This window comes from Phoca vitulina, unplaced genomic scaffold (genome assembly GCF_004348235.1).
Source record: "Phoca vitulina isolate PV1807 unplaced genomic scaffold, GSC_HSeal_1.0 scaffold6, whole genome shotgun sequence".
In the NCBI taxonomy this organism is placed as follows: Eukaryota; Metazoa; Chordata; class Mammalia; order Carnivora; family Phocidae; genus Phoca; species Phoca vitulina.
The window spans coordinates 17,308,344-17,330,343 of NW_022589709.1; the positions used below are offsets into that span (position 1 = coordinate 17,308,344).

General features: G+C 48.9%; 1 long non-coding RNA gene across 2 annotated transcripts in view; it reads left to right on the forward strand.

Annotated features, from left to right (window-relative positions):
- The window catches only part of LOC116632120, a 361,137-nt gene extending 339,353 nt beyond the window's left edge, over positions 1–21,784 (forward strand). For both annotated transcript variants that reach the window (XR_004299341.1, XR_004299342.1), the window contains 2 exons: positions 19,623–19,716; positions 20,453–21,784. This is a non-coding gene — a long non-coding RNA (uncharacterized LOC116632120). The remainder of the gene's footprint in view (positions 1–19,622; positions 19,717–20,452) is intronic.
- Positions 21,785–22,000: the final 216 nt, after the last annotated feature.

Sequence of the window (22,000 nt, forward strand, 5' to 3'; positions counted from 1 at the left end):
CTTCCCGAAAAGTCCCTCACACCTAGCCTGGGTAACTGTCCAGGGCAGTGACCACCTCGGCCTTCAGCAGTCTCCAAGCTCCCTTGGTAAGGGAGCAAGACGGAGGGCGCAAATGCCAAATCTCTCTCGGATGAGATCAGCTCCTTAGGATGGAGGGAACAGTTAATCTCCTCCTTGCTCTGACAGGAGGGTTGTCAGATTTAGCAAATAAAAATATGGGACACCTAATTAAATTTGAATTTCAGATAAACAACATATAATTGGTTAGTATAAGGATGGCACATTTTGCATGGGACATTTACTCGGGTGTCCTGTATTCTCTCTGGCCGCCCCGTCTGAAAGGGACACAGCAAAGTCAGGTTCAGTGCCACGGGAAACGAAATTGATTTTAGCAGTGGAACTCCTGACTCTTCTTTTCGAGCAAGGATGTGGCTATTCAAACTCAGGGTGTGTTTTTCAGAAGTGTCCCTGATCTGAGAAGTGGCCGGAGAGTACCCTGTGACAGAGGGATATGGGGCCTCTGCCCCCCAAGCAGGTCGGTGACTCCAAGTCAGACGGCTAGGTCTATGAATAACAGACCTGAAATTGTGAGAATCTCACCTCTCCTCTCTGACCCTCTTTTTCCACCTGTAAAATGATAGTTCCAAGGTCCTTGGGTGGTGTGAGCATTAAATACGAACACATAGGTGTAAAATGCATGCCTAGAAGTCAGTGGTGACTTTCTCTAAGTTAGGTTTTTATCGTCAGCCATTTAGAAAAAAAGACATTTTCCCAAACTGTTGGACCTGCTCTGCTGGAACTGGCAGCCGGAGGATCTCAGGTGCGCATGCATGTTCACCAGCTGGGTACCCCTCCGTGTGGAAGCCTCTGTTCTGTGTTGAACGTGCCTGTCATCTTTGTTCCTGCAGTAGGGGCTGGCAGGTGGCCCGCTGGGCTGTTTTTCCAGGGAGCCCCGGTGGAGCCCCCCACCCCCACCCCCGCCTGGCCTGCGACAGCTGCGGGTTCCGTGGCCCCAGAGCGTAAGCTGCTGACGCCCATCTCCCGCCCGCCGGGCTGGCCAGCCCTGCCCTCAGACACACCAGGCGCGTCCCTGGGGCTGCTTCCACCTGCCCCTGCAGAGTGACCACAGCATCCTGAGACGTGGGTGGCCCTTGACACCGTACGGTATGTCTCCAGTGAGCCCAGCACACCCATTTCTGCGGATGTGGAAACTGAAACTCAGGGAAAGAACAGCTATTCCTTGCTGGCACCATCTCCGAGTTGAGAGCAGACAGGTGTCGTTGTTGTTACTCCATTAATGTAATAGAGGCAAGCCTTAGAGAAGTATGATAGTATGACAAATAAGTCTCCTTCCTCACCTTCCAGAGCCCTTCTCTCTCCCCACAGCAGGATTTTCTCAGCCTTGGCACTATGGACATTTGGGACCAGACGGTCCTTTGCTGGGGGGAAGCTCTCCTGTGCGTTGTAGGATGTCAGGCACCATCCTTGGCCTTTGTCCCCTAGATGCTGGTGCCACCCCTTCCCCCCACCTTCCCAGACAACCAGAAATGTCTCCAGGTTTTGGCAGATGTCCCTGGGGGCAAAATCACCCCTGCCGAGAACCACCACTGTAATCACTGTTAATAGTTTCTTGTATATTTTTTTAGACTATTTCTAAGCACATGTGTATGCCTTATTTTTTTTTAAAACAAAGATGGAAGAATGTGTACAACTCTTCTACCACCTGCTTTTTTACTTAATATATTGTGGCCGTCTTTCTGTACACACACAAACTTGCATTTCGCCTTCCAGCAGCTGCATGCTATTTCTTTGTGGGTCCTGCCAACAATCGATAGGACCAGTTCCCTGACAATAGGCATTTGAGTTCTTTCCAGTGTTTTGTGGTTAGAAGTGATGCTTCAATCAGCATCCTCTCACATAAATCTTGATAGATCCATGGGATAAACTCCTGAAAGTGGAATTGCTGAGCCAGAGGTAAGGGCATTTGAAATTTGATCTGCCACATTGTTATCCAAAATCGTTCGTACCAAATATACCCCGCTGCCACTAATATCTTGATTTAAAGTACCAAATATTGAGTGAGCACTTACCGTATTTCATGTGCCATGCTAAGCAATTTACAGGCGTTATCTTATTTACTCCTATATTATTCTATTTGGTAAATGTTACTATTTCCATTTTACAGATTAAAGAACAATTAGAGAGATTTAAAATGTTTTCTTAGCTTTGCATATGACAGCACTGGGACCCCAACCCAGAGCTGTCTCACACTAAAACCTGTTCTCTTTATTTTCCTAACAATCTTATGAGATGGGCCCGATTATTCCCATTTTCTAATGAGACTACTAAGACCCAGAGTCATTAAAGTCACAGAATCCAAAGGGCCACAGAATCCAATCACAAATCTGAGCTTGACTCCAGAATCTATGCTCTTCCATTGGGGTTCCAGTGGCACCTTTTCCAGGAAGCTCTCTGGGATTACCCCCGTGTTCTTATCATCTGACCTCCAACGGCAGCGCCTTGGGAGCCCCGGAAATCTGGAGCAGGCACTTTACCCCAGAGTGAGAAACTGTGTGGGTGTGTGGGACCTCACTGGCATATGGGTATCAGATGGACCTACATGAGGATCCCCCTCTGCCCTCTCCCCGCTGCCAGTGAACTTGGGCTAGAGACCTCCCCCCCTGGGGGCCTTACTTAATCATCATAGTGACTCTTGGTATTCCTGTCATTAAATCACTTATGATAACAGCAGTTGCCACCTACAGAGTACCTTCTCTGTAGCACATTTTGCAGTGGACAGTGTCTTCGTTTGGGTCCCCGAGAAGCGGGGAGGGGTCCCTGAGACAAGGAGCTGGGGCTATTTATTTGAGAGGCAGCCCCAGGAGGCTTGGTGAAGGAGTGGGGAAGTGACACAGGGAAGGGAGGGAAACCGCTGTATGATGAGCAGGCTCCTGCCGTGGGCCCCCGGGCTCTGTCCCGCTGGGGACCTCTGAGAAATCATGGGCCTCACACTCTTGCGTGTCACACAGAGGGAACCCACCACTCCTGTCCCTCCCTGGTTGGAAGGTGTTCTTGCTTTCTTGACCGCAAGGCGTTCCTGCAGCCTCAGGTGGGCAGACCTGTCTGCAGGTGACCAACAGCACCGCCTCCCTGCAGGCTGTTGGCAGGAGCTTCAGAACGAACACTTACTTACCACTGACCTTGTGTTTCTCCCTGCTAGCTCTGTAACCCTTCCTGTGGGTCTCTGCCTTGTTACCTCATCTGGGCTTTTTACATCCCCGTGGTGGGTATGGAGGAAACCTCCATAAATTGAGGCTGACCAGTTGATTCCTTCCATCACTGGCAAAGATGTACTGGGCACCTGCCAAATGCTAGGTGTTTGTTTTGTTTTGTTTTGTTTTGTTTTGTTTTGTTTTGTTTTAATTAATAGACTATTTCTTGAGCAGTTTTAGGTTTACAGAAAAATGAGTGGAAAGTGTCAGAGAGTTCCCATACACCCCCAATTCCCGCTGCCGGCCTCTTCTCCTGTTACAGTGAGGCACGCTTACTGTAATTGATGAGCTAACATTAATGTATTATTATTAACTGAACTTCATAGTTTACCCACTTCTTTTGTGTCGTACAGTCTATGCGTTTGAGCAAATGCCTAATGACATGTATCCCCCATTATAGCATCACACAGAATAGTTTCACTGCCCTAAAAATCCCTCGTGCTCCACCTGTTCGTCCCTCCCTCCCCTCCCTCATCTCCTGACCTAAGTGCTGGTGACCCAGCTGGGACAAACTAAAGTTGCTGTCTTCGTGGATCTGACATTCTAGTGGGCGAGATGGACAGTAAACAAGCAAATAACACACAAGTTCAGGTGATAAGAGCATGTCTGGGGGGGAATGGGGCTTCTTTAGACAGCGTGGTCAGAAGAGGCCTCTTTGAGGAGATGGCACTGGATCAGGCCTTGCCTGTCTGTGAACAGCCACATATGCTGCTGGGAACCCTAAGCCCAGAGGCCTCTGTCCCTGAGAGGCAGGTCAGAGTGTGAGGCCCAGAAAGGCACCCTGACCCCTCGCAGTCAGGGGAAGTGTTATGGGCTGAATAATATTCCCCCTAAATTCATATGTGGAAGTCCTAACCCCTACTACTTCAGGATGGGACTGTATTTGGAGAAAGACGTAGCACAATTAAAATGAGGTCATATTGGGTGGTCCTAATCCAATATGTCTGACGTCCTGACAAAGAGAGGAAATAAGCACACAGACACGCACAGAGAGGACGCAGAAAGGAGATGGTCGCCCACAAGGCAAGGAGAGAGGCCTCAGAGGAAGCCAATCCCACCAACATCTTGGTCTTGGACTTGCAGTCTCCAGAACCGTGAGGAGCTAAGAGTCTGTTGTTCAGGCCACCCAGTCTGTGGTACTTGGTTATGGTAGCCCGGCAACTAACGCAGGAGGCGAGAAACTGCCCTTCACTCCCTGGCTCTCCCATCCCGCTCAGACCTCAGAGGTGTTAGTGAGGGCAGTCTGCTGTGGCCCAAATAACTTGGGTACAAAAGTCTGCATTGCAGTGGCCTTCCTATCCTTCTGGGGGTAGCGGAGCTGTCCTCTCTGTTCTAGTCCATTAGTTGCTGCTTGTGGTGGTGGCCACTTACCGAGGACCCACCAGGCACCAGGCATGCCCAGAACAGCCGTGTGATTCAGAGCACAGAAATCTGGAGTCTGACAGACAGACAGGGGTCAAGGCTCCCCTCTTCCTTCCATTTACTTCCTTCCTTCCTGCTGTATGACCTTGAGGGGGTGATTTCCTTCCTTCCTTCCAGCTGTGTAACCTTGAGGGGGTGATTTCCTTCCTTCCTTCCAGCTGTGTAACCTTGAGGGGGTGATTTCACCTCCACAGGCTTCAGTTTCCACGTATGTCAAATGAGGGGGAATGAGGGCTCCTGCCCCTGTGGCTGTTGGGGCCAAATGAGCGAATGTTTGGGAAGCGCTGGGCGCAATGCCTGCCACACAGATGAGGTTAGCAGCTCTTCTGTTCCGGGTAGTAGTCATCCTTCAACAGGCCTGGGATGGAGGAAGGATTCTCATTTCATGGCAAGGAAACTGACCTGAGGGCACCCCATGCTGATCAGCTCGTCCATCCACAGCCTTGAAGACAGGGCCAACCGGGGGCCAAAAATCCTTCGGTGGAACAACCCGCATAGTTGGCTGTGGCACTGACGTCACTGGGGTCGAGGCTGTGGACCCTGGCCTTGTAAATAAGCCTTAAACATCCTAATCATACTGCCTCTCCATCACTAGCCCCTCGAGTCAGCAGTATTGGCTCTGGAAGAGCTCAAGAACAGACTTTCTGTGGCATTTCCAGCTTTTTTTCTACTTCCATTGTAAGTTACCTTGGTCCGGTCCTCTGGAAAATGAAGGTTAGAGATTCAGTGATTTTTCAAGACTCCTCCCAGCAGCAGAACCATCCTGGGCTTTTGCCTTAAAATGCCATTGGAGGATGCTATCCCATGGTGACGGTCACACTTGATGAAAGCTGGTATTGATTGTGCATCTCCTGTGTTGGGTACTGTTCAAATGTTGTCTCCTTTTACAGCTGACAAAGGGCCTTTTGGGTGGGCAGTATTGTCCCTATTTTACAGATGAGAAGACTGAGGTCCAGGGATGTGCCGTGACATGTTCAGGGTCTCTGGGCCCATGCACAGCAGAGCTGGAATTTGAACGCAGGTCTGTGTGGGTTCAACGCCTATAGCTCTGGCACCCCTCCCTTGCCCCCAGTCATGCACCTCATGGCTTGAGTTTTAGGTGTTTCATTTTATTTTTAGGCAAAACATTGTTTTTGTTTGGCCTACAATTCAATTCAGGTTTATGGAAAAAATAACATTCATAACAACACAGGTGACCTTCATGTTTTAGTATCAAGCTCAGTGCCTGGGGCACGATTTTTACCAACCCCACTCTTCCTTTCCTCTTCCTTATGAGGGAAAAGTCCCTGTGCCATGAGCATTTACTTTAATTTTCACAAAAAGAACCTGGAGGCAGGTACATTTCTCCAGCTGTCCTTTGAAATGGGTGGGGGGGAGGTGGGGGAGCGAAGAACAGAGATATTATTGAGGCTGGGGGCTGAAATTTAAGGGCAAGCTGAAATCTTGGAGAGGTTACTTGTGCTGATTTCCTCTAGACATTAAAAAAAACCTGTCAGAAAGATGCTAATCATGAAGCTTCCCAGAGCTCAGAGGAGCTTCCCAAAATGCACTGCAAGAGAGGAGGACAAAGGCAAAATAGACAAGGTGGCCTGGACCCAATTATCTTTGTTCTGCATGTGGCTTCAAATCGGGGGTTGTGGCAGCCTGGCCTGATGGGAACAGATACATGGGAGAACATTTTGTACACTAGATTGTGCAACGAGGAAGAGACCAGAAGGCCTGGATTGAGGCTCAGCTCTGCTGCCAGCTACCTGTGGGACCTGGAGGAAGTTGCTTATCTGGGTCCCAAAGTCTCAGTCACGAAGAAATGGTTGAACACTAGGCTCCCTCATCGTTCCACCGGGGTCTAAAGAAGATGACCTTGGCCAATACGACACACCCTTCTGTTTCCTAGGAACTCACCCCGAACAGCAGCGGTGACAATATAATGACAAAAGTAGCTCATGTTTGTTAAGCACTTGGTGTGGGCCAAGCACTGTGCAAAATATTTCGCATGGCTTGTCTCACTTGTGTCCCAGCATAAATGTGAGAACTGGGTACCTTTTTGTATCCTCACACTAAAGATGAGGGAAGTGTGGCCCAGAGAGGCTAAGAGATTTGCTTACATCCATCCCAAAGCTAGCAAGTGGCAAATCTAGATCAAACCAGACACTTCCTTTTAAAAGTTTCAAGGAGCAACAATAGTCCCTCGCCCTGGGGTCTCCAGCGAGCCGAAGCCTGACCTCCCTCAACTGCGCGTCCCTGGCTTAGGCAGGCATTGCTGGAGTGCAGCCGAATCTGCTTGGAGAGGCCCCGGTTAGGGCTGGTCACTGGACCAGAAACCTGAGCTGCTCCCAGACCTGTCCCCGAGGTTGCTGGAAGGTAGCGTGGGGCTTGGGGATTGGTTCACACGATTCCGGCTCTTCCCTAGTAGGCGGAGTGGCTTCTAGCCTGTGTTAATGGCATCATCTTGGGTCAGTGCCAGGGAGAACTACTGGCCATTTGGGGCACTCTAGTGGGGGGGTGGCGGGTGGTGAGCAGCACCCCCCACTCCTCCTCCTCATCATCCCTTGGTCCCTTTGGTTGACCCACCACCTGCTTCAGGTTGGCACAGCAGAAACTTCAGGTAGGAGGAATGCCCAGGTGCGGAGTCACTTTCATTCCTGCATGTCCATTGCTTGCAAGCCCAAACCACAGCCTGCCTGAAAATCCCGGGCCACCCTCCCAGAAGCTGATCTGATCAAATATTCATGGACACCGATGGGTTGTCATCATCATGAATCCCATGATCTGCATTTATTGCTTTGGCACTATTTTATGAAAGTTATTTCCCCCTTCAGCTCTGTGCTGCATTTTCAACACCTTCCAAGAAAATCCAGCTTAGAGCAACCTGTACCTCTGTGGCTTATCAAAATTGTGCTCAGGCCTCAACTTGGGAGAAGGAAGATAGCTGAAAATTAATTTATATATCAGGCATTGATAACAGGGATGGAACCACTAAAATCTTTGTTTATAGATGTGTAGGGTATGGTAGAAAGAACCTTTTAATCAGAGACCTGGCTTTGAGTCCCAAAGCTGCCCTTTGCAACAACATGATAATAATAGCTTACAATTAGTCAGGCTTTATCACATGCCAGACAAAGAACTCACATGACAAATCTAGGAGCCAGATGCTATTACTGTCACCTCCATTTTTCAGATAAGGAAACTGAGGCACAGAGAAGTTAAGTAACTTGCCCAAGTTCTTGCAAAAGGCAATTTGCTAAATTCAGTTCCCCTTAATTATCATCCTGAAAATAAGGGATGATAATTCCCAGTTTATCAGCACTTAGGAAGATTAGATTCTGTAAGGGAGGAGTGCTTAGCTCATAGAATATTCACCTTCGTTCCTCCCTCCCTCCTTCTTTCTAATATTGATCAAAGGCTGCCATTGTGTCAAGTCTAGAGCTAGGTCCTGGAGGGATAGCTCAAACAGGCAGAGTGTCCTCACCCTTTCTCTCTCCCTGAAGCCTGCCATTTTACAGGGGGTGGGCAAAAACATTGACCCTTGAATTGTCTTATTCTCCCGGGGTGCCAGGGGAGGGTTATTATTTCCCCTTATATGGCTTCTGCCTCCTCCCTGATTCTGGAGAGAGCAGTGATTCTTTTTTTTTTTTTTTTTTTTAGTTATCTACAATTTTATTTTCTTAAAGATATATTTATTTATTTTAGAGAGAGAGAGAGAGAGAGCATGCAAGCATGAGTGGGGGGAGGGGCAGAGGGAGGGAGTCTTAAAGTGGACTCCCTGCCAAGCACAGAGCCTGGAGAGCAGTGATTCTTATTGGCAGGTGGAATCAGAGACTCTTTGTCAACGGTTACCCCTTCCTTAGCATGTTATGTGCTCAAAACTCTGACCCAGGCAGAGGCCCAGAGAAGTAGAAATATTTGCCCAAGGTCACACAGGGAATAAGCAGCTAAGCCAGGATTTGAATAAGGTGTGTCTGACCCCAACCCCACAGTAAGGCCGTGCATTCCAAAATCAGGCAGCTGTGATGGGTTCAAAGTCCCTACTCTGAGCCCAAATCTCCAACCTGCCGTTTGCATCCCAACAGTCTCCAAAGTTGGATCCAACATTGCATACAACACTCCCAAAGTAGCAGTCACTCTTTGCAACACCACTCTGGGAAATGTTTGGCATCATGACTCTCTCCTCTCTCAAGATCCCCTATTCCTTCAACCTTCTTGTTAGGAAAGATGTTGAGTTCTCTTCCCTTTCCTGTGGCTCTTACTGGATGTGCTACCCTTTATCAAAGTCCCCTTTTAAGCAAGGTGCCTGAAGTCAAATGGGCCACTGTAGAAGAGGGCTGAAGTGCAGGGAGGAGCAACCTTCTCCCCTTCCATACTGAGTGCTTGCTCTGTCTGCCTTCCTATTGGGCACATCCAACACAGCATGATCTTTGAGTCAACTAGAATCCCTAGGTGACAGGCACATCTGCTGCTATTCAGGAAAGGATGTGTAGGCACCAATGTGCACTGAGCACCTCCTAGATTCCAGGCTCAGTTCACATATGGTTGTGCTTTGAACCTTCACCACACTTCTCCAAGGCAGGTCTTTATTAGCCCCATTTTGCAGATGAGGCAACTGAAGCTCAGAGACGGTCTATACCTAGAAGCACAGAACTAAGTAAAATCCCCTGACCTTGTGCCCACGTGATCAAGTTTTGAGCCCCAGTGGGCAAGACCTACGACTACCCCTGTGAACATCATGTGATTGGATTCAGTCTCACACAAGCCATTCACAATATTTTTAGGTTCCAAATGTTTCAGGACCCAGGGTTGGGCTATTACCCCTACCTCTGTAATTCCCCTGAATCTGATGATCATGACTTTCATGAATGTCATGAATAGGACACTGTTGAGTTCAGAGTCCTGAAGTCTGCATTGGAGACCTACCCCCCTCCAGCCTCTACCATCTCACTGACCAACATTCTTTGAGTCTTGACCCAGGGACAGTAAGGAATTCAGCAAACATGCTCTCATCCTCCTTGAACTTCTACAGCTTGTCCAAACGAACATTGTGTGCGACTGCTATGGTGGACATTGGTTGTTTTTAACTGGCATCTATTCTCTTTTGATATTAACATATTTATTTTCCTTTGAGGAATATAGTAGATTGGAATACCGCTTCTGATTCTTCATTCCCACATAACAAGATTATACATCACAACCGTTACCTCTTGGGTTTGCAGTGCTTCTCAGTAGACTGGCTGGAGATTATCTCCTTATGGCACTGTTGTTGAACTTGGTCAAGAGACTTGCACTGACCGGTGGGATGTGGGTGGGCATGAGGTGAGCAGAGGCTCTAGATGTGCTTGTGTGGTTCAGTCTTGTGTACTCCTGTTAGCTGAGATGAAAAAAGCACATCTCTTGGTCCACAAGGGTTGAGGAGCACATGGTGCAGACCCAACTCGACCCGCAGCCTGGAGCCAAGCCCAGGCAGCCCCAGCAGGAGCACCATTTATCCTCAGATTCATGAACAAGAAAAAAATGCTTGTTAGTGTAAGCCGCTGGGTTTGGTGGTGGTTATACAGAATTAGTGCGGTAATCGCCAATTTCTACACAGAAGCATCCCCCTTCTACTTGCAGTTGTTTGATGGGGCTTGGCACCACCCAAGGAGGAGACCATGACCCAGGTGTGGTCAATAGGTGAACCTGTGCTGGTGGTGCTCCATTTGCCAACCCCCCACCACCCACTCTCTGCCCAATTCCTGTGTGCTCCAAGTCCAGCGCCCCTTCCTCATTTGTGGTCCCTCCTGGACTGGTAACATTATTTCCTTTACTTGCTCCTCAGGCCAACAGGAGGTTAGAGACTCTCCCCGGGCCAGTACCAGCTGCCTCAGTGCCCCTAACCTGTCGGCTCCCTAACCCACCACACATCCCTGTGAACAGACCTTGGATCCCCCCTGAATGTACCCTCTACTTCCAGCTGGGATTTGGCCCGATCCAGTGCCATGTTCCTGGATGCTCTTGGGCAAGTTACTTAAACGTTATTTTTTTCCCCAATTGACAAAATCGGGATTATACTGTTGTGAGAGAGAAATCAGATCATGGACCGTCAGTGCCTCGCCTTGCACTTAACGCACAGGGGTTGCAATACAGGTTAATTCTCCCAGCCCAGCTTGCTAAGGACAGCATCTAATGTAGTTCCAGGCACACACTAAAGCATTAATAAATATTTGTAGTTTGAAAATCCCTATGGTAGATTTTCTTCCTTTGACCTTTTGCTTATTTTCCCTCTTGAAATAGCAGAATAAGGCCCCTAGTGCCATGGTGACCGTCTCTATAGAAATCCATAGCTTGTTCTGAGCACACCTACAGATGCCAGTGGGAGGCTGGCATAGATTTCGACCAATAGAGGAAAGGCATGCTTAGCCTTGTCCTGGTTACAAAGAACTTTTTTTTTCTTTCAAATGGACCTTCCTGTCCCCGATTCAGCATCACCTAGCTCTCTCCTAATGTGGGTTAATTTTCCACCAGCTCCTAGAAAGAGTATATTTCCAGTCTCTCCTGGGACAGACGGAGGAGTTTCAAACAGGGTAAAGCAAGTTTCGGTGGAGCATATTTAGAGCCTGCTGAAAAGTCAGGCTGCTCTGATGGCATTCGTGCCAGGGGGGGTGGGACTGTGTTTGCTTGGAACAGGTAATCCTTTTGGGCACTGTAATCTGAAGTTAGAAACAGGCTTGTGTTGCAACCAGAAATCCCTGCTCTTCTGGCCTTTTCTTTGTCAGGCTTGCCGGACAGGTTGGGAACGTATTGGTTTAGGAATGAGGGTCCTTTACTGAAACCAAGGAGGACCTCTGTCCCTTTAAGAGGGTCCTTAAAGAGGGACAGTCAGAGAATCAGAGAGATGAAGGCCAGATGGCCAGTAAACAGGATGGCCGTGAGTTAGGGAGATGACCAGCTGGGCCGTCTGCTTTAGTCACCTTGCAGTGGAGAAGACTTCGGTCAGTGGCTGCAGTTGGAGATTTGGTGAAGGCCGGGCACCCTGATCCAGGGCCCTCCGAATGGTCCAATTGGCCCCATCTCCTCAGAGTTCTAGACCCGGGAGGCAGTGGGGGAAGCGACAGAAGTATGGGCTGTGAGGCCAGATAGGTCTGGCTTCAAAGCCTAGCTGTGTTCCCTGGACAGTGATGTAATCTGTCTGGACTTCATTTCCTCATCTGTAAAATGGGATGAAAATTCCATCTCACAGGTGCACTGTGAGGTGAGTACAGTGCACAGGGGAAAGGAGGTGCCCAGGGAATCTTAGCCCCCCACCTCCTCTGGAGAGCATACTAATAACTTTTTTTTTTTTTTAATTTTTTTTTTTTTTTAAAGATTTTATTTATTTGAGAGAGAGAGCATGAGAGACAGAGAGCATGAGAGGGAGGAGGGTCAGAGGGAGAAGCAGACTCCCTACTGAGCAGGGAGCCCGATGCGGGACTCGATCCCGGGACTCCAGGATCATGACCTGAGCCGAAGGCAGTCGCTTAACCAACTGAGCCACCCAGGCGCCCCTAATAACTTTTTAATAAGAAGGGCATAAGGGAAAATCTCTGAGAGTCTGGAGTCTTGGCAATTTTAAAATGAAATCCCCAAATGCTGCTTATTAAATATCTTACTGAGAATGTGAGTATATCACTTAGGACTAGTATCAGCTACCTGTAACAGAAAACCCAGATTATAGTGGCTTAAAGAAGATAAGGATTTACTTTTCTCTTGTATAAAAGCAGTTCTGATGCAAATAGTCAAGGGCTGGCTCCCCGGTCATCCCCTCCAAGGAGCCAAGACTCCTTCTATCTGTGCTCTGCTCTCCTTAGAATGTAGTTTCCGTCATCGAGGTCATTGCATCGCCGTAGAATGTTGCTGCAGATCCAGCCATTATGCCTACATTCCAGGCATGGAAAGGAAAGGAGAAGTGCAAGAGTGTACACCTCTTAGATGAGTCAGCACTTAAAAAAAAACAAAAACAAATGACAAGAAGGTCCACCTGATGACTTTTAGCTTATTGGCCACCCCCTAGAGCAAGGGAGGCTGGGAAATGTATTGGGCGGGTAGACACTCCCGATAGGAGAATGTTGTCCCTGCCATACGTAGCCAATACCACAGCTTCTTTAGTTTCACTAGACATGTCTGCCCGGACCAACATCAGGAGTATTTTCCCCAGGAACAAGAAAGCATCTTAGTTTTCTGCCTTCTCTACCGTTGGTTCTCACCCAGCGGACCAGCTATTTCTGGAAAGACCACTCACTGGTGAGAGTGGTATCAGAGGGCTGTGGTAGGCAGCTGACCTCAAAAGCAGAGATCCTGGCCACACGTCTTACTGGCCAGCTGTCTCAGGGCCGGTTACTTAACTGCACTCCTTCAAGGTGCACGGATTCTCGTAAGGACCAATGAGATACATAAGGCAGAACATCCAGCAAGGGCCTGGTGCTCAATAGGTTGTCAGCACAGGTGAATTTCTGCCCCTTCCACCCTCCCATTGCCCACTCACCACACTGATGTTAGTAAATCAGACATCCTCTTACACCCAACTTCAGAGGGTACATAGGTCTTATGAGTCAGAAAGGTTCAGGATCAGAAGCCCAGCTGGATGATATGTAGGTCCCAGGTTGAACACTTATATGGAGCAGCTGAAAACCCTAAGGATAGCCACCACAATCTAAAATATTCTGTATTATCTCATACCTTCCTGCCCAATTAGCTGTATCAGTTATCTACAGCTGTGTGACAAATGGCCCCAAAACTTAGTGGCTTAGAAAACAACACAGGTTTACGGGGCACCTGGGTGGCTCAGTTGATTAAGCATCTGCCTTCGGCTCAGGTCATGATCCCAGGGTCCTGCGATCGAGCCCCACATTGGGCTCCCTGCTCAGCGGGGAGCCTGCTTCTCCCTTTCCCACTCCCCTGCTTGTGTTCCCTCTCTTGCTGTGTCTCTCTCTGTCAAATGAATAAATAAAATCTTTAAAAACAAAAACAAAAACAAAAACAAAAAAACAGGTTTATTATGTCACAGTTTCTGTGGGTTGGGAATCTGGGTGTGGCTCGGCTGCATCCTCTGGCTCAGTGTCTCTCACTGGACTGTAATCATGTGGGGCTGCAGTCATCTCGAGGTTCCTCTTGAGTTGTTGGCAGGATTCAGCGTCTCACTGGCTGTTGGCTGGAGGCTCCCTCAGTTTCTTGCCACGCGGGCTTCTCTGTAGGGGAGCTCACAACATGGCAGCTTGCTTTATCAGAACAAACAAGTGAGAAAGCAAGAGATGGAGTGTGAGCAAGAAGGAAGTCTTTTATAAGCTACTCTCAGAAGAAGCATACCATTGCTATTTTAGTCTATTCTAGAAGCAAGTCACTAGGACCTGCCCAACCTCAAGGGGAAGGAGGGGAGCATTTTAGAAGCACCAATCAATGTACTGTTTCAGCCACCTTTCACTCACAGTGTTCCAGACATAGGGGCCTATTTTCTTCCATGAACCAGTCCACACTTTCCTACCACAGGACTTTTGCAAAGCAGTTTTGTCTGCCTGGTAACCCCGCCCTCCCTGCCTAGTTCTACTTATTTACAGATTTCATCTGTGGCCTCATTTTTGCAGAGAAGCCTTTACTGACCACCCTTTTCTTGTGACACAGGAAGGAGGGGTGCCTGAAACATGACTCAGCATCGCATAGCCCCATTACCCTCAAGCCTGGTCGCTGATTGTCCAGCTCTCATTCTTGTATGGCGTACGGTGTTGGGACTCTGCAGCGGTAACTCTAATCCTCAAACAGACTTTGGATCTGGTTCCTGGATTTTTGGTGTATCATGTTGGGCTGCCCTAGCAGTCAAAACAGAGGAAAGAGACAGACCCCTATTTCAGGCATGGTCCCAGCTCTGAATACATGTGTTTTTCTGGCCAAGTTGTTTTTACTATCTGTGTTCATGGATTCACTTGGAATGGGTATGATCATCAGTCCATGAACTCAGGTGTGGGACAAATATAAATTTCGGTATTATACCTGACTGAATTCAATTTCTATTTTGAGCCTCCATTTGGTAGGGATAGGTAGCAACTCAGCTGCAGTTGGTCCACCCCCTCCCTTTCCCCAGAGACAGTATTTATGCTTGGTGTGCAAAGGTGATGGGAGGAGGGTCACCTGGTCTTTGATGTCACCTGTCATTGGCAATTTCCATTCTGAGTCACTGGTCAACGCAGGTCTCCATGGAGCTGTCCCCATTTCCTGTCTGCAGCCTGTCTCAGGTCAGGTGACGCTGTTACCTCTATGACATTCTGGGGTTCACGGGAACATTGTATTATTCTTGGTGCCTCACAGGATTGTGGGAAACTAAGAAATTTCTGAACCCCCATCGCCTAGATGCCATGTGGCTGCTTCTGCTCTTTTGGGCCTTCCTGCCTCCCTGGGACTGCCTCTTCCCTTCAGCTCGGAGACCCCACAGAACCCCCACGGACTCTGGGACTTTGCCCCTGCCCCACACCTGGCCCTGGGAACTAAGTGTGCGGGCCTCCCACAGGAGCGTGGGCATGCTCGTCACTCCCCCTCCCAGCCCACTGCACATCACTCCCGGGAACATTCTTCTGTCTGCAGGGGGGAGAGGAACACCTTGCTTTGCTCGTGATTGCCTTCCTCCACATGTTTTTGGCTAAGCCATGAGTTCTTTCTACTCTTCTGAGAATCTGGTCTTGGAAGCTCAAAAGCCAAGGAAGACTCCTGAGCCTGCATGATACGGGATACCGGACGGTGCGGAGGCCCAGAGGAGGCCCCCCATCTGGGCTGACCATCCGGGAGGGGTGGGCCTAGGAGGCCAGAGCTGAGCTGAGGGATGAGTGGAGTTACATAAACAAGGCAAGGTCAGCTCAGCCGAGAGAAGAGCCTGTTCAAAGGTGGGAGGTCTGGAGGCTGGCCTCGGAGTGACTGCCCTGGGTCTGTATGATGGGAAGGCAGGTTGTGTCTCCGGAGTAGCTGTAGAGAAGGTTCGAGAAAGAGGCAGGGATCTGGTAACAAAAGTTCTTGGATGCCAGGCCCGGGCATTCGGATTTTATCTTCAGGAAATGTAGATCCATGGGAGTATTTTTAAACATGCCCCGATGTGGCCGGCTTTGTACATTGTTAGAATGTTCTCTCTGAGCCAAGGTGGAGGGTGGGCTGGAGTCAGCATGCCAGTGAGGAGCCTGTTGCAGCCACCTGGGCAGGGAAAGATAGGGCTGTGGTGGGAAGATGGAGATGGGATGCAGGGGACAGATTCCTGGGCTTGGTATCTGAGGGGAAGTGGAGGCACAGAGAGCTAAGAGTCTAGGATGACTCCATGGCCTCTGATGGTTGCTATTTCCTGAGCTGTCAGGATGGCAACCCCAAGAGAAAAAGGTAAGAGAGGAGGCAAGGGTTAGTTTAGTCTGAAGTCTGGGATTCTGTGGATAAGGAACCTTTTGGTTGTCCAGTTTGAACCTCAGCAGAAGACCTCGGAGCAGAAAAGCCCACATCAGAAGTATATGAAAGAGGCAGCCTCAGAACTCTAGTACTTTCTAATAGTGACTACGGACTGTGGTCAACGAGGCAGTTTCAACAGCAGATGACCAGAAAATGCAGATGACTGTGACCCAGATACAGCCAGACATTAGGACTCATTGAGGAAGCGAGGTCAAGGGCTGCTTTCAGGGGCTCAGCTGTCCCATCAGGGCCCCAGATGTCGCTTGCTTTCGGCTCCGCCATGCTCTGGACTTTTGGTCTTCAAGGCGATCCCTCTTGCTAGCAGATGCATACCACATCCTAAATTTCGGTGTTCCAGAGAACGAGACCAGTGCTCCAGGAAACAGGACATGTTTCCCAATTGAGCCGGTGTGTTAGCATTCGCACTTGAGGTGACATTTCTTTGTCATCCCAGTGTGAACAAAGTGAGGTGTGTCTCCACAGCAGTTTAGGAGGACTCTAAACCATTTGGGAGGTAACAGGGACCCAAGAGAAGAGTGTCACCGTTGGGGCCAAACAGACCTGAATCCTGGCCTTTCTGTGACCATTGAGTAGGTCACTTCCCCTCTCTGAATGTCCCTTTTAGCGGCTCCGATACGGAGACAGGCAGGGGCTGTGAGCGTTTGGGGAGATGACTCTTATCAAGGGCCTGGCACGCAGTAGCCTCTCCTTAACCCCTTCAGCTCTCCTCCCTCCCCACTCACCTTACTCCACACAAGGGGACGACGCTGTTTTAAAGAACCACCCCAGGAGAAGACTCAGTCCAGCCCCATGAAATCAACTGCTAGTGGTAGAATTTCACACAGATGCTGAGGAGGACAGGGGTTTGAGATGACAAGGACAGGGAAAATCTGGGTTGCTTGGTTAATATATATATATATATATATACACATACAGCTTAGATCCACTCTGTTCATATGGGGCTATCCCAATGAATAGAGTCCTAACTGGGAAGTAAGAGAGTGATTTAAAAAAAAAAAAAGTCTTGAAAGCCTCTTGTGTCATGTTAGAGTTCAAGCTAGCAGAAATAGAGCCTCCCTCGCCCTCAGATGCCTCTGTTCTCCTGCTCGTTCGCCTGGCAAAGCTGTGAGTAAGCTCGGAGCCTGCTTGCAGGGGGAGAGTGACTGCCTGGCGTGCCCGATGAGTCACCGCCGCCTGCCCCGGTCCCCTGCCTGCCAGGTGGCCACTATCTTTGGACATTTTTATTTTCCTTTGTGGGGAAGGATAATTATGGCCTCCATGCCCTGTGGCTGTATCCATTCTGCCTGCCCAGACAGGCAGAGATCTTTCACAAAACCCTCTTTTTTAAGGGAACCCGGGGGTGGTGGGGGAGGGGGTGGGGGACTTGAGTGTGTCTGAGGTGTGCAGAAGTGCGGGGGGTATAAGGGTAAGAACCTCTCGGGATTTGCAAAATGCTTAACTGTGCACCATCAAGTAGTTATGTAAAGTAGCTTGATTGGCCTACAGGTTGTTTGAGTTGTTTTTCTGTTTTGTTTTGTTTTGTTTTGTTTTAAGTAGGCTCCACGCTGGGCTTGAACTCAGGACCCTGAGATCAAGACCCGAGCTGATAGCAAGAGTCAGATGCTTAACCGACTGAGCCACCCAGGATCTCCAAAGTTGGTTTTTAAACCCAGGGATTGTACCAATGCAAGAGAGAGGAAACCAGATTTGGCAAATGCAGGATGCGGCTCTGTGGTTTACACAAACACAGAAGAGAAACATCTGGGGACCGAATGGCCTCAAATGGAAAATGGTCAGGTGATTAGACAGATAAATAGACCGATGGATGGGTGGGTGTTACTCTAGAGGGAGCAAGGAGAAATGCAGACATCAGGAGCTTTGGGATTATGTATGTGTAAAGTGCAGCCCTGTGGACATATGAAAGGTGTTCTAGATGGATGCTGGAGGCTGAAAAGTCAACCCAGGATGGAAGATAAAATGTCGAATTCAGTCTAAAGAGTTACTCCACACCTAGAAAAGGCAGAGCTGGCTGGAGAAGTCATCAGTTGAGTTGTGTCACTGGTGGAAAATATTTATGCATGAAGTCTACAGTGGTTAGGTTCTGAGCATGCGTTTAGCAATCATACTCCTGGTTTTGAATCGCCGCCCCAGGAAGTAACCTTGGGTGAATTATTTCACTTCCCTGGATCTCAGTTTCCTCATCTACAAATGAACGTGTGTCTCATGGAGAGGATGAAACGAGGTGATATAGCTAGGACATGTAGTTAGAACTTGGTCCATGGTTGTGATTATGCTTCCATGTATTACTTTTTTCAACACACTTTAATTATGAGGGAGCACTTACTTCGTGCCAGGCCTGTGCTAGACACTAAGGATATAGACTTCTTTGATTCATTTCACGAATATTCGCTGAGCGCCTACCATGTGCCTGGCAGACAGTGCTGAGTCCTGGAGGATGGACTGAGGGGGACGCAGACGAGACCCCTGCCCACAAGGTGCCCTCTAGCCTGGTGAGGAAGACGGATGTTCAAGTAACTAAAGTGCTTAGCATGGACAGGTTCTTGCTGAATGCCAGAAGGTCAAGGGGTTCCAGTACAACGGATTGTCAACCCCTCTGCAGATGGGAAAACTGAAGCGCAGAAAGGTGAGACTTGCCCAGGTCCCCGCACCTAGTAAGTGGGAGAGCCTCAGCTGGAACCCACCCCAGCCTGACTCCAACGTCCACATCCTTTCTCAACAACACACAGTTAGTTGCCAGGGTGTGTGTTCCAAGCTTCTGGATGAAGACAGGGGGCCAGGCAGAGTTGAGAAAATGCACAGACACAGAGGTATTCATTTTTCAGTCTCCAATTTGGGAAAGATGTAATTTCAGGGATACAGAGGAGAGGATTTGAGAAGAGTCAGCACCTCCTGCCGCAGAGGGATGCTGGGTGTGTCTTGGTGTGTGTGAGTGAATGCGTGCGTCTCTGCGGATTTCTGCGAATGTGTGACTGCATGCGTGCATCTCTGTCCCTGTGTGTGTGTTTGTATGTCTTCTGCCTGTGGAGGGGAGGCAGACGGGTGTGCCCGTCTGTATGTGTGTCTGTGTATTTGTGTGTGTTGCTCTGTGTGTCTGTATATCTCTGTATTTATGTGTGTGTCTCCATCTGTCTATGTGTGTGGGTCTCTGCTGGTGACCCCGTGTATGTGTCTGAGTTGGGGGGTGTGTAGACTCGTGTGTATGTATGTATATGGATTTGTGTGTCTCTCTCAACCTGCATGTGTGTCTTTGAAGGCAAGTGGGTGTATTTGCACGCGTGTGTGCTTCTTGGTATCCGTCTTCCCGTGTGTGTGTGTGTCCGTGTGCCCGTATATGTGTGTGCGTGAGTGTCCGCGTGTGTGCACGCCTCTGTGGGGGTGCGGTGCGCCCTGTCCCCGCCCTCCCCCCCAGTTGTTTCTGTGGAGCTGATCTAACTTGTCCTTCAGAATTGGGGACACGGCAACGGCAGTGACTTTCTTCTTATCTCGCAGCCTGCCACTCTGTCAGAGGAAATTAGATTTGCTTGGCACAACCTGCTCCTTATGATGTCATCCTGGCTGTGATCTGCGTGTCCTGCTCTCCTAGGTATTTATCTTTTGATTTGCCTGATGAATACCTGCCAATGCAGAAATTAAGAGAACATGAGTTTTGGGTTTTTTTTTTTTTTTAAAGAATCATACCAGGGGTGGAACATTAGCTGTCCTTTTCTTTGCTGTGGACGTGGAAGCCATGGTAAAGGAGATAGAGCCTTGGCTTTGAAATGGAAAGACCTCGGCTCAAGTCTTCAGTTGGCCCTTTCAAAAGCTGTGTGACCTTGGAGAGGACACTTTACCTCTCTGAGCCACGGTTCTTTTTCTGCTAAATTCAGACAGTTCTTTGAAGGGACAAATATAATAACTGATGAAGATGTTCTCAGAAATCCACAAAGTCCTTAGACAACATGATGTCAAGGCAGAAAGGCCCCGCAGGACGACTCTGGGCTCAGACATCAGGCAAACTCTGGGTTTGGGTCCTGGCTCCATTCTTTTCCCAGTGTATGACCTAGAGCAAGTTACGATACCTCTCTGAGCCTCAGATTGCTTCTCTACTAAATAGGATATTATATATAAGGCACTTAGCTCACGGCTGGCCACCATGAGGGCCCCCAAAATGAGAGCTGTTAATATTTTTAATAATACAACAAGGGCTATAACAGTATTAATATTTGTCCACTTTCAAACTTTCAGTGAACATAATAAGCAAGATAAAGCCTTTGGAAGAGCAGGGTGACATGGGCAGCATGATAGAAGTGATTTACTATTATTTATTTTTACTATTTCAGGATGCAGCATCAGCAGAGTGTTCTTGGCGTCACCATATTCTTGGCAAGTGCTTTGCGTTTCATCTAGAACTGAGAGACCGTTCTGGTTGCACAAAAGAGTGAGAACAAGACAACCTGCAGCCCAGAGTGGTCTGGGCTGACTGCTGGGGGGCTGACTTCCCCAGGACCTGTCCCCAGCCCCTCCAACCACATCCTTTCTATACGATCTCCTCCCTCCACCTCAAGTCCCCTTGCCTTGGAAGATGCTCTTCCCTCCCCTGGAATATTCCTCACCATCACTCTAACCCCAGATCACCTGGGTTAGGCTCCAGGTGCCTCTGCTCAGGCTAAGTCCCTGCTCTGTGCCCCCAGTGCACCGTGCATTCACCCCACCATGCATGACATCCAGGGTGTTCAAATGCTCTGCTCTGTGCCTGGCTCCCTCCCAACCAGTGCCCTCCAGGAGGCAGGGACAGGGACCACAGAGCCCTAAGTGGATGTTTGCGGAGTGAACACGTGGAGATTAGCTGTCTCCTCTCACTTTCTGTCCCCACCTCCCTCAGATGCAATACCTTCAGATAGCAATATATTCATTTCAGCTGGACCCACTTCTGACAACCATTTTGTTCAATAACAGAGATCTGGAAAGATGTGCCTGTTGATTTTGTTTGGGTTTGCTTTTGAAACAAGTGTTTGACCTGCTTCAGCCTGTGTTTTGGGGCTAACGTGTGGGTTTGCTGCAGTGACCATGGGGGTCCACATGGGCCTGCAGCATCAGTTTTGGAGGGTGGTTGGATGCCCAGAGTCTGGGATTGGACTGCCTGATTCCAGGCCTCGGAGTTATTGAACCTCTTTGTACCTCAGTCTCCTCATCTGTAAAATGGGGTTACATAATAAAACATGGCTGTCACACGAGGGTTTTGTCGGCATTAAATGAGATCACTCAGATAAAGCCCTTAACCCAGCGCCTGGAGTAGAGCGCGTGTTCAGTGACGGTGGGCATGTGTTCCTATTGTGTTGCCCTGGTAACCAGTGGACATAGCAGACCAGGACCTCCACTGGAACAGAGACTGAGCATTTGGAGTCAAACATCTGCCTCCATTCTGCAGATCTGGGCTCCCAGGACTAGACGTTGGAATTACTCTGCAATTTCAGATGAGTCTTTTTATGGTCAGGTGGGCATCATTCAAGGAGACATGTTCAGTCTATCTGCCTGATGAAGTGTAGCCTCAGTGTGAGCCTTTCTTCTCTCACTTAGCAGCCACCTGGCTCTCCTAGCTGGCGATCTACCTGGCACACGGGCAACCTCCTGGTGTAGAGCAGGGGTCAACAGATGACATCCCTCAAGCCAAATCTGGCCCACAACCTGTTTGTGTAAATAAAGTTTTATTGGAACACAGCCATGCCCATTCATTTACATCTTGTCTGTGGCTGCTTTTGAACTATAATGGCAGAATTGAGTAATTATCATAGAGACTGTAAGGCTTGCAAAGTCTAAAATATTTTCTATCAGGACCTTTGCGGGAAAAATTCAGCTACACCTGCTGTTCAATTGAAACAGGATTTAAA